Source organism: Podarcis vaucheri (genome assembly GCF_965113315.1).
Source record: "Podarcis vaucheri genome assembly, chromosome: 9".
Taxonomy (NCBI): domain Eukaryota; kingdom Metazoa; phylum Chordata; class Lepidosauria; order Squamata; family Lacertidae; genus Podarcis; species Podarcis vaucheri.
This window is the reverse complement of record NC_138767.1, coordinates 39725548-39739289: the sequence shown is the minus strand read 5'-3', so window position 1 is coordinate 39739289 and position 13742 is coordinate 39725548. Positions and strand designations below refer to the sequence as shown.

Sequence of the window (13742 nt, the reverse complement as noted above, 5' to 3'; positions counted from 1 at the left end):
CAAACTGGAGCCCCTCAGCAGCACAGCCCACGCTGTTCAAGAGGGCACCAAATCCACTGGAATGGCTTTTGAGGGACACAGGGGGCTTCAGTGGAGCAGAGAGGAAGAAAAAGATGACTTGTATCGGTGGTTTTCCAGTCACTCAACCCTTGAGTTCAGCCCATAGATCTTAACAGATGGACTGACATATCTGAGACAAAATTTTACTTTCTTTATTTTCTTACTTCTCTATCCCACCTTTCTGACAAGGTAGAGTACATGTGGTTCCTAGGAGACCTTCCATGTGGGAGAATAGTCTGATAGAATATGATTAAATGTCACCCATTTAGATTAGTTGTCTCTGGGAAAGAGGCCACTAATAAATTCTGTGCTTAAATCAAATCATAGTTGCTGCATATATTTTCAAGCTAAATTGTTCATTTATAGACCTTTGTATTAGCTTTATTTGTGATGACGAGACAGTCATTGTATAATTACTGCATCCTAATACAGAACATGCCCAGTGTACTTTATATGTAATTCAAATTCTGTAGAATTACAGTGAATTATAAATATACTTTCAACATCGAAAGTAGGTTAAGATATACAAATCTGTTATTTTAACCATTACAGGTATTCTCTAGTGAATCAAAGTTACCTCAAGTAATTTTAATATTGCATTTTAGTTTGTGTTAATCTTATTGAAGAATAAATATGGGTTTCCTCTTATGCAATTAGTGGAGCCAAACTATTATGAAGAGCACCGACATGTTGAATCATACATAGAAATTAGCTAGGGGTATTTCATTAACAAACTAATTCAGCTATTTCTACAGACTTATGGAAAATGATATTCACCTCTTGGGGATAACTTTTGGCAGGAGAAGACAGTTTTTCTTGGCATCTACTGTACATCACTTCAATCTTTGGTTAGTCAGTTCTCTCCTTCGTGATGGATGTTGGGCACACACTTGTTAAGAAAGTATTCAGCAGTTTATAATGCTAGAGCTTCACTGATCAGACGTTCCAAAGGGCATCCAAAACATTTGTGTAATGAATGTGTTTGGATGAATAGGAGAGCTGTGAGCTGAAAGAACACAAGTAGGACACATTTAATATCAATAACCAATGGTTCATATAATGACAGTTCTCCTGTATTTCCTGAGTTAGGCAGAATCCATGCCAAAAATCTATATTGTTCATCAAAGAAACTAAAGTCAAATGTTAAGAACAAACTGTGCATAACCCAATTGCTTGAGCATACCAGGGAAAGCATGTACATCTAAAAACCCAATTAATGGTGTGTTGGGTTTCACTCTTTCACTCTGTGGAATGATGAAATGTGTACTAGGGTAAAGGTAAAGGTAAAGGGACCCCTGACTATTAAGTCCAGTCGTGACCAACTCTGGGGTTGCGGCGCTCATCTCGCTTTATTGGCCAAGGGAGCCGGCGTACAGCTTCCGGGTCATGTGGCCAGCATGACTAAGCCGCTTCTGGAGAACCAGAGCAGCGCACAGAAACGTTGTTTACCTTCCCGCTGGAGCAGTACCTATTTATCTACTTGCACTTTGATGTGCTTTCGAACTGCTAGGTTGGCAGGAGCAAGGACCAAGCAACGTGCGCTCACCCCGTCGCGGGGATTCGAACCGCCAACCTTCTGATCGGCAAGCCCTAGGCTCTGTGGTTTAACCCACAGCGCCACCCACTGTGGTACTAGGGTACTAGGGTCCCGTACTAGGGTAGCGATGGGCAAATATGTCATTTTCTGTTTCTCTTGGTTTCTTCTTTTTCCATCCTTAACCAGTTCTTCACATTTCTACATCAGTTTGCAAGGGAGTGGGTGGGTGAATGATTTGCATGATTTCCCCCCTCCAATATGTATTTTTATATGCAATTTTGCCTCATATACACATTTTTGCAAGGCAATTTCCCCTGATATAATGCATTTTTGTATGGTATTTTCACAATTATATGCATTTTATATGCCCACTTTACTCTAGTATATGCACACATTACTTGGCTGGAGAGCTGCATTGCAAAGGTCAGATAAGTGCAGATTTTGAAGGACAGCTGTGTTTCAATTCACATATTGTTTTGGAAAATGTGAATTTCATAAAATCACTTTTACATGTAAATGGAACCAAATTTCTATCCCATCTCCAATTGGGGCACATGTGGGATGAGTAGGTGAGGCTACAGCTCCATTCACCTTTGTTGCAGAACATACCGTATTGGTCTGAATATAAGCCGCACTCCCCTCCCCCCAATTCCGACCGTGAAAAGTTAAAGTGCAGCTTAAATTCATGACCTTACAAAAATTGACTTTTACGATATTGCTGCTGAAACAGACATACAGTAAAACGGAACAGGTGTGAGTGCTTGCGGAATTTTAAGGGAGTGACTTATATTCGGGTATTGTGTTTTTTCCTTCTCTCTCTCCCCCCGCCCTTGAATTTTAAAGGTGCGGCTTATATTCATGTGTGGCTTATATTCAGGCCAATATGGTAAGTACGCAGATGGAGGAGTGGGACCATACTTTTAACCCCACCCCTGACATTGCATTCAAAATACAAATTCTGCCCCATGCCTGCTATTGGTTCCAGGAAGGAAACCTCCATTGATACTACTCCATTGAGGCTTCCCTCTCAGGAGCAGTAGCAGGTGGTTGGCCAAGACCAGGGTAGAAGAGGAAAGGATTCAACTTCCTTCCCTGTGTGCTGTGAAAATCCCGCACATGCCTTCTATTTTTATTTCTTAAGTGGACGTGATTTCAAGTCATGCTTACTGTCACATCAAATTTGGTCCTCAGTTGGTGAGAACTCAGTGCAGTGTGATGTCTGGGGCACATCAAGCTGAGGATGTGCTTCCTAGAATGTACTCAGCACTCTTTTGTGGTTATGTTGGGCATTTCCCCTCTGTAATTCTCCCTTTCTCCTTGTCATGGAAGTCCAGAATTTTGTGACATACAGATTTTAAAACAAATCGTAGTTCCTGTCCAGATTTCCCAATCCTGCTTATTAGTATTGGAGCTTTACCTGCTATTAGTATTGGAGGGAAAACTTCCATTGGCACAAATAGAACCTCCCCCCCCCAAAAAAAATATATCTGGAGTAGGACTGCAGCAGGGGGCAAAGGCCTTACAACCCAACACCCGCCCACCTCTCCAGTGCCAGGATCTTCTCCCAGAATACTTTCCCCACACATGCTATTTACTTCTTAAAAAGCCATTCGCGCCATTGCTAATTGTGAGAATGGCGCCAGAGGTGAATTTAGGGGAGTGCAACCAGTTTGCCCACACTGGGTGCTGAGAGTTGAGAGGGCACCACAACAATGACTTGGAACGGAAGGTGAGAGGTGGCAGCGGGGGGGCAGGGGAGGAATTTTGGCATCGCACAGGGTGCAGTTGAAATTCAAAAGCTCAAAGTCCACCACTGATGACATTTCGTCTAGTTTGGCATAGTAGAAGAAGCGACATTAATGTCCTATGTGTAACTGTAGCCCATTTCCCCTAAAAAAAATAGACATGTTTTCAAACAGAACAATAATGTTAACATCTTGTCCAAATATTATACATTTCATTGGCAATGTAAGTAGATTTCTTGAATGGAAATTGCACTGCTTCAGTGTCAGATGTAATGTTTTAAGTCCTAATTTTTAAAATAATTGTTTGCTGTTATGTGATTGCAATTTATTGTGCCTAAAGCAACCTGAGGACACTTTGGAAATTGAGATGATTCGTTTTAAGTGTTTTATCCTAGTGAGCAAAATTTTAATCATCTGGTTTTCTAATCCCAGCTCTGTTACTGGCACAGTCTGTAAACTTGGCAAGGTCAGTTCACCTGCTCTGGCTTCAGTTATTCCAGCTACAAAATCATTAAGAAGGACTCTCTGGTAGATGTGTTTACTTATGTGCTTTGTGGATATTATAAAGAAGTAAGAGACAGCTATAAATTGTTGAAACCAATTTTCTTTTTAGGATTCTGCATGCCAGTATCTAGTATGCAGTATTTTATCATAATTAATTATGACCAGCAAAGGAATGAGTTATAAAATGAATAATTTACAAACCTCTTGGCCACATCTGTATCAAAGCTCTATAATTTCGCTTTCCCTTGAAACTTCAAGTCCCAATGAAAAGTAATTGTCTCTTTACATGTAGGATTGATTCAATGACCTTTTACAATGCAATCAGTCCCACTAGTACTAGATGTTGTTGTTGTTGTTAATTAAATTTCTATACCACTATTCATCCGAGGATCACAGGGTGGTTAAAAAACACAGCAATACATAATACAGTGTGTATATATATACCAAATCATGCCTCATTACTTGCTGCAATATTCTGTTTCATCAGGTGACTAGTGACAATATAGTTGACAATACTAGCATATTTTTTAGTAGAGTGCATTTGCTTCAGGAACATTATATCCACACCTCTATGTTTCCATGACACCACATTCAGGAGTACAATCACTGTGCAGTATTGGAGCAGCCATAGCTCAGTAGTAAATCACTTGTGCTGCAAGCAAATGATATTTGGTTTGATCCCTAGTAGCTAGGATTAAAGGGATATCAAGATTGTAGGGCTAGGGAACACCTCTGTGCTTGCCATATTGGATTGCTGCTGTCAGTCAGTTTAGAGTGGACTAGACTTGGTTGAAAGGCAGATTCATAAGTACATAAGCATTCTGTTTCCGTATGTGGATGATCCTTTTGGCATTATTTTCTTGGCAAATAACACACTCGGAAGCTTCTACTTATTGAAGTTATCTTGAATTATATATTCTACACACCCTAAAATGTACATATTCTTAACTTTAAGTGATGTTGAATACATACTTCTCAGAATAGTAGACATTACTATTTCTAGTAATCTTAATCTTCTTTCAGTCCAATTATACAATTAGGTGTAAAACAGTACTGATTCTATTATGTCTTCCCAGGATAAGTTAAAATTTGCATAAATTGCAGCAGTTTTCTCTTAGATTAGTTGAGATGGAATGCTCCAATTAATTCAAGAAGGTGAATAAATGTCACTTATATTCTGATATCTCCTCAGTAAAATTCAGTGCTTGGAATGAACTAGCTGAGTTGAACAAAGTTCACTAAAATAGTTCAAAAAACTACACCTGAAAGTAGTTCCCATATTACCAGGTGAACTAAAGCTGAATTAAGTTCATTTTGGAGCACAACTCTGAATGATTTCTGATTGATCTTCACATTCAGTCTCTCCCCACCCACCCCCACCCCAGCAGGTGGCATTTTAATGCTTATTAGGCAGATATTGAGGCATTGCTGTTTCTAAGAATGTCTAGTCACTTAATCCCTGTTGTTAAGCAATGAGAAGGAAGGGATATGAGGCATTTCCTGTATCTTTCTTGCTGAAGTGAGGCACTCTCTTCCAACAGTAGCAGTTTACAGTGAGAAGTACTGGTACATAAACAAAGCAGATGATGCCTAGTGCCGTTAAGAGTGCTGTGGCTGGCAAAATTAAACAGGGCAAGCATTTTCTATTATAGAAATGCAATTATGGGAAAAGCTTCACTAGTTGATATTCTGTTTTTCAGGCATCATATTACTTGTGTGTGGCCTCTGGTTTACTTTTGGAGCCTATACTTCATTATAACAGCTTGTAAGATTCTGAACTCAGCTTGAACTAGTTTGTTTTGTAAAATTGAATTGATCCTAGATTATTTTTGGACAGGATGACATTGAACTATAACTTGTTCCTTTTCAAAATGAACTTTCCAAGCACTGTGAAAATTATAGCAATAGCTATTGTACACATTTTATTTTATTTTTAAAAAATTAAATATTACTTCTAAATGAATCCAAAATCCTGGGAGCAAAATCCAGTTTAGCCTTTTCTAGTTTTTTAAAACTCCAAATGGCAATGTTTACTGATTATAGTTTTGTATACAGATTCTATATCTGTGTAAATTATTCACTGATCTATTTTATTTTTTTTTTATAAAATTTTTATTGGTTTTACAAAAGTTTTTATAACAAACAAACATAAAAGAAAAACAGACAAACAAACAAATATAATTTCAAAATGTCCTTTCATAAACTTCTTTCCTCGGACTTCCCCATACCTCCCCTTTCTGCATCCTCATGTCCAAATTTTATAGCAACTTATAAATGTTTTTTCCCATCCTAATTCATCATAGTCCTTTCTTAATCTAATCTTATATTACTGCAACCCTTTCTCTCTGTAAAATCTCGACATTCTAAACTTCATCAAGTTTATAATAGTTCTTAAGATAAATCTTAAATTACTTCCAGTCTTCTTCCGCAGTCTCCTTTCCCTGGTCACGAATTCTGCTCGTCATTTCCGCCAATGTCATATAGTCAATCACTTTCATCTGCCATTCTTCCAAGGTGGGTAAATCTTGTGTCTTCCAATACTTTGCGATCAGTATTCTTGCTGCTGTTGTTGCATACATGAAAAAAGTTCTATCCTTTTTTGGCACCAATTGGCCGACAATGCCCAAGAGAAAGGCCTCTGGTTTCTTAAGGAAGGTATATTTAAATACCTTTTTCATTTCATTATATATCATCTCCCAGAAAACCTTAATCTTCGGGCATGTCCACCAAAGGTGATAAAAAGTACCTTCAGTTTCCTTACATTTCCAACATTTGTTATCAGGCAAATGGTAAATTTTTGCTAGCTTAACTGGGGTCATGTACCACCTATAGACCATTTTCATCACATTTTCCTTTAAAGCACTACATGCCGTAAATTTAATACCAGTGTTCCACAACCTTTCCCAGTCAGCAGACATAATATTATGACCAATGTCCTGTGCCCACTTAATCATAACTGATTTAACTGTTTCGTCTTGTGTATTCCATTTCAACAGCAAGTTATACATTCTTGACAAATTCTTAGTATTGGGTTCTAACAATTCTGTCTCAAGTTTTGATTTTTCCACCTGGAAGCCAATTTTCCTGTCTTGTTTAAAAACCTCCATTATTTGATAATAATGGAGCCAATCTTGTACTTTGGGTTTTAGTTTTTCATGGCTCTTTAATTTCAGTTTCTCTCCATCCTGTTCTAAGATCTCACAATACTTTGGCCATCCGACCTCCATATTAACTTTCTTGTGGGCCTTAGCCTCTAAGGGTGACAACCATCTAGGGGTTTTGTTTTCCAACAGATCTTTATATCTCATCCAAACATTAAACAACGCTTTCCTTACAATATGATTTTTAAAGGCACTATGCACTTTGATTTTGTCATACCATAGATATGCATGCCAGCCAAATGCATTATTGAAACCTTCTAAGTCCAAGATATCTGTATTCTCGAGGAGCATCCACTCTTTCAGCCAGCAGAATGCTGCTGCTTCATAGTACAATTTTAAGTCCGGCAGGGCAAATCCCCCTCTTTCTTTTGCATCTGTTAAAATTTTATATTTTATTCTGGGCTTTTTGCCCTGCCAGACAAATTTCGCAATGTCTTTCTGCCACCTCTTGAAACAGTCCATCTTGTCAATAATCTGCAAAGTTTGAAATAAAAATAACATTCTAGGCAGTACATTCATCTTAATCACTGCAATTCGGCCTAACATTGACAATCTCAAATTTGACCATATTTCTAAATCTTTTTTAATTTCTGACCAACATTTTTCATAATTGTCCTTATACAGATTCAAGTTTTTAGATGTTAAATTAACCCCTAGATATTTCACCTTCTTAACCACCGTCAGACCTGTCTCTTCTTGAAACTTATTCTTTTCCATATCTGTTAGGTTTTTCCCTAAGACTTTAGTTTTTTGTTTATTCAATTTAAATCCAGCTACCTGTCCAAATTGTTGGATTATTTCCAACACTCTTTTTGTACTAGTGTTTGGCTCCTGCAAGGTCAAAACAAGGTCATCTGCGAACGCTCTTAACTTATAGTGTTTGGTTCCGACCTTTACACCTTTAACCTGCTGGTCGTCTCTAATCATGTTCAGCAACACCTCCAGGACCGAAATAAAAAGCAATAGGGGAAATTGGGCACCCCTGTCGTGTTCCTTTTTCTATCTTAAGTTCCTCAGTTATTACATTATTTACAATCAACTTAGCTTTTTGTTCGGAATATATTGCACCCATACCATTCTCAAATCCTTGTCCTACCCCCATCCCATGAAGATTCTTTTTCATAAAACTCCACGAAATATTGTCAAAGGCTTTCTCCGCATCCACAAATATCAAAACTGCTTTAGTATTTATGTTCACCTCTAACTTTTCCAAAATGTCTATTATATTCCTAACATTGTCTGAGAGGTGTCTTTTTGGGAGAAAGCCTGCTTGGTCTCTGTGAATCTTCTCCATCAGTACTCTTTTAAATCTTTTTGCTAAAATGTCTGCAAAAATTTTGTAATCCACATTCAATAACGAAATTGGGCGGTAGTTCTTCAGTTGAGTCTTTTCAGTCTCTGTCTTTGGTATGAGTGAGATATATGCTTCTTTCCACGATTCAGGTGCCTTTTTTCCCTCTAAGATCTCGTTACAAACTTCCTTTAACGGTTGTATCAGCCATTCCTTTAAAGATTTGTAATATCTGGAAGTCAGTCCGTCTGGCCCTGGAGATTTGCCCAATTGCATGTCCTGAATGGCACCCTCTATCTCTTGTTCTGTTATTCTCTGGTTTAGATCCACCTTGCTATGATGAGAGATTTTTTGTAATCCATATTTATTAAGGAATTTATCTATGTCCTCTTCATTTTGTAATCCTTGGGAATAAAGTTTTTTAAAATAACTCACAAAGCAATTTCTTATCTCGTTGGGTTTAGATATATTTTTTCCATCCACTTCTAGACTTGTGACTGTATTTAATTTCTGTCTTTTCTTAAGTTGCCATGCCAGAAGTTTACCACATTTGTCTGCCGACTCAAATGTCTTTTGTTTCATTTGCTTTATTTTCCATTCTATCTCTTGGTTCATCAATTCCATATATTGTGTTTGATACAACTTAATCTCCCTCAAATAATATTTTATATTTTATTCTGGGCTTTTTGCCCTGCCAGACAAATTTCGCAATGTCTTTCTGCCACCTCTTGAAACAGTCCATCTTGTCAATAATCTGCAAAGTTTGAAATAAAAATAACATTCTAGGCAGTACATTCATCTTAATCACTGCAATTCGGCCTAACATTGACAATCTCAAATTTGACCATATTTCTAGATCTTTTTAAATTTCTGACCAACATTTTTCATAATTGTCCTTATACAGGACAATTTTTTAGATGTTAAATTAACCCCTAGATATTTCACCTTCTTAACCACCGTCAGACCTGTCTCTTCTTGAAACTTATTCTTTTCCATATCTGTTAGGTTTTTCCCTAAGACTTTAGTTTTTTGTTTATTCAATTTAAATCCAGCTACCTGTCCAAATTGTTGGATTATTTCCAACACTCTTTTTATACTAGTGTTTGGCTCCTGCAAGGTCAAAACAAGGTCATCTGCGAACGCTCTTAACTTATAGTGTTTGGTTCCGACCTTTACACCTTTAACCTGCTGGTCGTCTCTAATCATGTTCAGCAACACCTCCAGGACCGAAATAAAAAGCAATGGGGGAAATTGGGCACCCCTGTCGTGTTCCTTTTTCTATCTTAAGTTCCTCAGTTATTACATTATTTACAATCAACTTAGCTTTTTGTTCGGAATATATTGCACCCATACCATTCTCAAATCCTTGTCCTACCCCCATCCCATGAAGATTCTTTTTCATAAAACTCCACGAAATATTGTCAAAGGCTTTCTCCGCATCCACAAATATCAAAACTGCTTTAGTATTTATGTTCACCTCTAACTTTTCCAAAATGTCTATTATATTCCTAACATTGTCTGAGAGGTGTCTTTTTGGGAGAAAGCCTGCTTGGTCTCTGTGAATCTTCTCCATCAGTACTCTTTTAAATCTTTTTGCTAAAATGTCTGCAAAAATTTTGTAATCCACATTCAATAACGAAATTGGGCGGTAGTTCTTCAGTTGAGTCTTTTCAGTCTCTGTCTTTGGTATGAGTGAGATATATGCTTCTTTCCACGATTCGGGTGCCTTTTTTCCCTCTAAGATCTCGTTACAAACTTCCTTTAACGGTTGTATCAGCCATTCCTTTAAAGATTTGTAATATCTGGAAGTCAGTCCGTCTGGCCCTGGAGATTTGCCCAATTGCATGTCCTGAATGGCACCCTCTATCTCTTGTTCTGTTATTCTCTGGTTTAGATCCACCTTGCTATGATGAGAGATTTTTTGTAATCCATATTTATTAAGGAATTTATCTATGTCCTCTTCATTTTGTAATCCTTGGGAATAAAGTTTTTTAAAATAACTCACAAAGCAATTTCTTATCTCGTTGGGTTTAGATATATTTTTTCCATCCACTTCTAGACTTGTGACTGTATTTAATTTCTGTCTTTTCTTAAGTTGCCATGCCAGAAGTTTACCACATTTGTCTGCCGACTCAAATGTCTTTTGTTTCATTTGCTTTATTTTCCATTCTATCTCTTGGTTCATCAATTCCATATATTGTGTTTGATACAACTTAATCTCCCTCAAATAATATTTTATATTTTATTCTGGGCTTTTTGCCCTGCCAGACAAATTTCGCAATGTCTTTCTGCCACCTCTTGAAACAGTCCATCTTGTCAATAATCTGCAAAGTTTGAAATAAAAATAACATTCTAGGCAGTACATTCATCTTAATCACTGCAATTCGGCCTAACATTGACAATCTCAAATTTGACCATATTTCTAGATCTTTTTTAATTTCTGACCAACATTTTTCATAATTGTCCTTATACAGATTCAAGTTTTTAGATGTTAAATTAACCCCTAGATATTTCACCTTCTTAACCACCGTCAGACCTGTCTCTTCTTGAAACTTATTCTTTTCCATATCTGTTAGGTTTTTCCCTAAGACTTTAGTTTTTTGTTTATTCAATTTAAATCCAGCTACCTGTCCAAATTGTTGGATTATTTCCAACACTCTTTTTGTACTAGTGTTTGGCTCCTGCAAGGTCAATACAAGGTCATCTGCGAACGCTCTTAACTTATAGTGTTTGGTTCCGACCTTTACACCTTTAACTTGCTGGTCATCTCTAATCATGTTCAGCAACACCTCCAGGACCGAAATAAAAAGCAATGGGGAAATTGGGCACCCCTGTCGTGTTCCTTTTTCTATCTTAAGTTCCTCAGTTATTACATTGTTTACAATCAACTTAGCTTTTTGTTCGGAATATATTGCACCCATACCATTCTCAAATCCTTGTCCTACCCCCATCCCATGAAGATTCTTTTTCATAAAACTCCACGAAATATTGTCAAAGGCTTTCTCCGCATCCACAAATATCAAAACTGCTTTAGTATTTATGTTCACCTCTAACTTTTCCAAAATGTCTATTATATTCCTAACATTGTCTGAGAGGTGTCTTTTTGGGAGAAAGCCTGCTTGGTCTCTGTGAATCTTCTCCATCAGTACTCTTTTAAATCTTTTTGCTAAAATGTCTGCAAAAATTTTGTAATCCACATTCAGTAACGAAATTGGGCGGTAGTTCTTCAGTTGAGTCTTTTCAGTCTCTGTCTTTGGTATGAGTGAGATATATGCTTCTTTCCACGATTCGGGTGCCTTTTTTCCCTCTAAGATCTCGTTACAAACCTCCTTTAACGGTTGTATCAGCCATTCCTTTAAAGATTTGTAATATCTGGAAGTCAGTCCGTCTGGCCCTGGAGATTTGCCCAATTGCATGTCCTGAATGGCACCCTCTATCTCTTGTTCTGTTATTCTCTGGTTTAGATCCACCTTGCTATGATGAGAGATTTTTTGTAATCCATATTTATTAAGGAATTTATCTATGTCCTCTTCATTTTGTAATCCTTGGGAATAAAGTTTTTTAAAATAACTCACAAAACAATTTCTTATCTCGTTGGGTTTAGATATATTTTTTCCATCCACTTCTAGACTTGTGACTGTATTTAATTTCTGTCTTTTCTTAAGTTGCCATGCCAGAAGTTTACCACATTTGTCTGCCGACTCAAATGTCTTTTGTTTCATTTGCTTTATTTTCCATTCTATCTCTTGGTTCATCAATTCCATATATTGTGTTTGATACAACTTAATCTCCCTCAAAATCTCCTGGGACTTTGGTTTTGATCTTAATTTTTTCTCTCCTTCTTTTATCTTTTCCAAAATTTTTTCCTTTTTCTCATTCTGTTTTCTCTTCTTTATTGAATTTTGTTGAATCAAAAATCCTCGCATCACAGCTTTACTTGCGTCCCAGATCACTCTTTTTTCCACATCGCCCTTTAGATTGATTTCAAAATAGTCCTTTAGAGTTTTTTGGGCCTTCATGTGGATCTCTCTATCTCGAAATAGGGTGTCATTCATTCTCCATCTAAACTGACCAGTTGTTGTAAATTTCATTTCCATCTTCACGGCGTTATGGTCGGAACAGGTTTTTGGGCAGATTTCTACCTTCTTAATCTTCGGAGCCATTCCACTAGTAACCCATATTTGGTCGATTCTGGTCCAGGTCATCTTTGCATGGGAGAAAAAGGTTCCCTCTCTTTCAAGAGGGTTCCTTGTTCTCCAAATGTCTATTAAGTCCATATTTTCAGTCATTTCGAAGAAAGTCTTCGGGAGTCTCCCTTCTTTAGTAAGTGTCAGTCTTTGTGTCTTGTCCATGTTTGTAGAAACTACGCCATTCATATCTCCCATGATTATCATATTGTATTCCAAATAATCCGTCAAAGTTTCATGGAGTTTTTTGAAGAATTCTGCTTTACCTTCATTTGGTGCATAGATCCCAATTATCAAAATTTTTTCTCCTTGTACCTGAATCTCCACCGCTAAATATCTTCCTTGTTCATCTTTGAACATCATTTTTGGAGCCCACTTCTCTTTTACATAAATCACAACTCCTCTTTTTTTCACTTTGTCCGACGAAATAAATTCTTGTCCCAATTTTTTATTCATAAGCAGTCTCCTGTGTGCTCTAGTTATATGGGTTTCCTGTAAGCAAATCAAGTCCAGTTGTTCTCTGTACAAAATATGGAATACTTGTCGTCTCTTCAAAGGACTGTTCATCCCATTACAATTCCAGCTAAGGAATTGCAGGGCCATCTTGTTATTTTTCTGGTATTCCTCCAACAGCTCCCAATTGTTGTTCCTCCTCTGTTGGTGGTGGAAGGTTCTGTCCAAACGAAAGGTTCAGGATGTCTATTACACTCTTTTGCTCAGCAATTGGGTCTACAGTTCCTTTCTGTAAATCTTCTTGATTTCTTTGCAGGAACCTGTCTTTATCCTGTATCGTCTTTATTTTCACCTTCTTCCCCCTATAGTCAAAAGACAGTCCCTGTGGAAATTCCCACCTGAAGAGAATGGTGTTCTTCTTCAACAGGTAGACCAAATCCTTATAAGAAGCTCTCAAGTCCAAAATATGTTTAGGAATGTCTTTAAAGATCTGTATCGGTGAGTTCCCAATTTGTAAGGCCTTTTCAAAGTGCAGTCTTAGAATTTTGTCTCTTTCCTCCTTCGATCTCAAGGTAATCAGACAGTCTCTCGGCGCCTTTCTGTTCTGTCTTCTGCCCAGTCTAAATGCTGTTGTGATTTTAAATTCGTCTTCCTCTAGATCTTCCCAGGAATCAGCAAACTCTTTCGTTAAAAAGTCCGTAAGATTGTCTCCTTCGTCCTCTGGAATTGATCGTAATTTCAAATTCCTTTCTTTTCTTTGTAGTTCCCACAATGCCAGAGTTGCGTCGTGGTCATAGACCTTCC

At 37.5% G+C, this 13742-nt stretch overlaps 1 long non-coding RNA gene across 1 annotated transcript in view; it reads right to left on the bottom strand.

The window, feature by feature from the left end:
- LOC309540721 overlaps positions 1 to 13742 on the bottom strand; it is a 37466-nt gene that overhangs the window by 20925 nt on the left and 2799 nt on the right. Inside the window, exon 2 of the long non-coding RNA XR_014223428.1 lies at positions 838 to 1066. This is a non-coding gene — a long non-coding RNA (uncharacterized lncRNA). The remainder of the gene's footprint in view (positions 1 to 837; positions 1067 to 13742) is intronic.